The sequence below is a fragment of the Suncus etruscus genome, chromosome 9 (assembly GCF_024139225.1).
Source record: "Suncus etruscus isolate mSunEtr1 chromosome 9, mSunEtr1.pri.cur, whole genome shotgun sequence".
Lineage (NCBI taxonomy): Eukaryota > Metazoa > Chordata > Mammalia > Eulipotyphla > Soricidae > Suncus > Suncus etruscus.
Genome location: NC_064856.1, coordinates 92,851,173 through 92,855,245, shown reverse-complemented (window position 1 = coordinate 92,855,245; position 4,073 = coordinate 92,851,173).

Here is a 4,073-nt window from a genome sequence, read left to right as displayed (position 1 = left end):
CTTGGTTGAACTCAAGATGGGGATGGAGGATTTCTTGCCTGTCTTTGTTTTTCTTTGCTATCTTCTATGATGCTCATCTCTTCTACTCACCTTTAGGCCTACTCCATAAGCACAGGGCTGATCATCAATTTCAGTAGGATTTTTCCAGGAAGCAAAATATCAATAGGATCTTCCTTCCTGTGAGTATAGATAACTTTGCTAATCTAGAGTTTTTTCTTGGTTTTTGGAAGAGAAAGATCATTTTTATCTTCTACCAGAAATAGGTAGAAGTTAACTTAAGTAAAAGAGAAGTTCTTTCTAACCATGTGTAAATTAGAAGTTTAGGATAGAGTCACTTCTGTTGAAAATGCAATTTTTTCTGAAAAAAATTCTGAAAAGATTCTGAAAAAATTTACTGCTTTACATTTTATTTTTTGGTTTTTGGGTCACACTCAGAGGTGCTCCTGGCTCTGCACTCAGAAATCGCTCCTGGCAGGCTCAGGGGACCATATGGGATGCCAGGATCGAACTGTTTGTTGGCAGCATGCAAGGGAAATGCCCTACCACTGTGCTATTGCTTTGGCCCCTTCTTTACATTTCTGTTATTGTGTGAACCTTGAAACTGCTTTTCTTGGGTTTCCTAAGAGTACCCTGTAATATAATTATTTTATTCCTCTATTAATTATTTGGTTCAAAGATTTATTCCCAAACTCTTAGCCAACTTTCATATCTATCTATCTATCTATCTATCTATCTATCTATCTATCTATCTATCTATCTATCTATCTATCTATCTATCTATCATCTATCTATCTATCTATCTATCTATCTATCTATCTATCTATCTATCTATCTATCTATCATCTATCTATCTATCTATCTATCTATCTATCTATCTATCTATCTATCTATCTATCTATCTATCTATCTATCTATCTATCTATCTATCTATCTATCATCTATTTATCTATCTATCTATCTATCTATCTATCCATCTATCTATCTATCTATCTATCTATCTATCTATCTATCTATCTATCTATCTATCTATCTATCTATCATCTATCTATCTATCTATCATCTATCTATCTATCTATCTATTTCTATCTATCTTCATCATCATCATCATCTATCTAGGTTTTGGGGTCACTAAATGCTAAGGAATTACTCCTAGTTATACATTCAGTAGTAAATCTTGGCAGTGCTCTGGGGACCACTTGGGATGCTGGGGATCAAACCTGGGTTGGCTGCATGCAGGGCAAGTACTTATTAACTCTTCTGCTCTTACTTTTATTAATGTGGATTTGACTTTTAAGAAATTTTCAATTTTGATATGACCAAGTTTAGGTGTGATATAAGGAAACTTAACCTACACTAAAGACATGAGGATTTTTCCTAAGAGTTGTAAAAGTTTGCTTTATACATTCTGGTCTCTCATCAGTCTGACACATAAAATTTTTGTGTGTGATGTTATGAAGGAAAAAATTTATTTTAGGGGCCAGAGAGATAGCGTGAAGGTAAGGTATTTGCCTTTCATGCAGAAGGGTGGTGGTTTGAATCCTGGCATCCCATATGGTCCGCCGAGCCTGACAGGAGCGATTTCTGAGTATAGATTTCTGAGTACTGCCGGGTGTGACCCAAAAACCAAAAAAATTTTTTTATTTTATATATAAGTATATAAAGTTTAATTAATATAGTTTAATAAATCCTTATATATTTTTTACAGGAATCAAAACCACAAGTTTTGTCTGTCTATATTTTCATTGTGCATAGCTCTGCCTCTTTCATCTTTATTCTGTTTCCTTAATATATTGACCTTCTATGAAGCAATTCTATACTAATTTCTTTGCTTTCTATATATTTAATATCTAGAAAGGCAAGTGTTTCATCAATGTTTTCCTTTCTTCCAGAATAATTTTATTATTCTAGGCATTTTCTACTTGCATATATATTTTATAATTGACATTTCATTCTGTAAAATACTATGGTAAAATTTTGATTAGCAATGTATTGGATTTATGAATTAATTTGGGGATAAACTACTCTTCAAATGTAAAATGACTTAGTTGCTTCACAGTCTAAATACATTAGTGCTTCCATTTAGGGTCTAGCTAATATATCTTACTTACTTTACAATAACTTTATGCCAAGCTTTATCTGTTGTCATGGTCAATGCCTAACACAAAGCTTCCCTCAATGAATATTTGTGACATTAATGAATGGACCATCTGTAGATATTTGTATTAGACATTTTATAACATAGACAGAATATGTTTGGGAACTATGCCACTAACTATAAATTTTCAAAATTACAAAAATGTTATCCATAATTTAGCATGAGACTCCAGTCTCTCAACAAGAATATATAATTTGTAATTATTAAAGCAGCCATACATCAACATTTTGCATTTTGTATGGCCTGTGTTAGTGTTAATAATATTATTTCTGCTTCTTTGTTGAAAATGGTAGAGTGAATTAGGCTTTAGATTTTATATTGTAATTTGTTAAAAGCAAACTTTTTGTTGGGGCAGGATACTTCCGGTGGTGCTCATGGGCTATTTCTGGCTCTATACTCAGAAGTGATCTCTGGTGGTATACTCAGAGGATCATATGTTGTATCAGAACCTAATGTAAGACAAGAACCCTGCCTCAAGCACTATTTCTCCAGGCTCAGATTTAGTTTATTTCATTTATTTCTATTATTTTATTTAAACATCATGGTTTACAAAGTTATTAGGTGTTTCTACAGAGATGAGTCATAAAACAGTACATAGTGGCAGCTGTGGGGTGCAGATGTGGCTGCTGGGATTTTGGCAGGGGTGGGGTGTTGGCCCGACAGCCTTCTGAGGGCACCCCAGAGTTTGCAGCCAGAAGACTGGTGTTCTCATGCAATTTTGCAGTTTGGTTTGTGTGTCTTTTGAGACGTGGGAGTCTTAAACAAGCAATTATGAACTGACATAGCAGTAGCTATGGGATGTGGGTCCCAGATTCATTTTTACAAACATTTTATTGAAGACTAACACAAAGAATATATACATATTTAATGTATAAGACATGAGCTTGGAAGGTAAGTGTATACCTTATAGTCTACCAGTGGTCCTTAACCTATGGCCTGTGAGCCACATAGTGTATTTGTCCCCATTTTGTTTCTTCACTTCAAAATAAGATATATGCAGTGTGCATAGGAATTTGTTCATAGTTTTGGTTTTTACTATAGTCCAGCCCTCTAATGGTCTGAGGGACAGTGAACTGGTCCCCTGTTTAAAAAGTTTGAGGACTACTATGCCATAACTATATTTATTACCATAGTTTACTCAGACCTTCTTTATGATATGAGCACTTCACATAGGTATACTCTCTAAGCAAATATTCAAATGAACAATGTGGCATCATTAATATAATAATAATAATAATAGTGTATTACATAGTAGACCCTTGGACTTAATTCATTCTTTATAACTGATGCTTTTATAGTTTGGCTAGTACTTCTCTGTTCTCTCCTATCTGTTCACCCTGGGTAGTTTTTAGATACCACCTAACAGAAATATCATACAATATGTCTATATCTCTGTTTGACTTATTTCACTTAATCTCATACCCTCAGAGTTCATCAGTGTTGTTATAGATGTAAGATTTTTTTAAATCTTTTTTTAAATAGTTGAATTGTATTCCACAACTTACCACTCATCGGTTGATGAGCTCTCAGGTTATTTCCAGATTTGGATTGTTTTAAATCGGCTGCAATGTGAATAGTCATGGTCGTAGTTTCATAGACAGACTACCATTACATTAACATTACATTAATGTAATTTTTGATAAGTATAAAAGAAGTAAGATTATTGGATGATATAGATTTTATTTGCTTTTATTTTTATTAATGTTTGTACCACACCCAGTGATGCTCAAGGTTACTCCTGGTTCTATGCTCAGGAGTCATTCCTGATAGGGCTTGGGAAACCATATGGGATGGTAGGGATTGAATCTGGGACTGTTGTAGACAAGTCAAGTGCTGTACTCTCTTTTTTTATTTTGTTGGTTGTTTGGTTTTGGCCACACCCAGTTGTGCACATGGGTAACTCCTACTATTGCTCTTA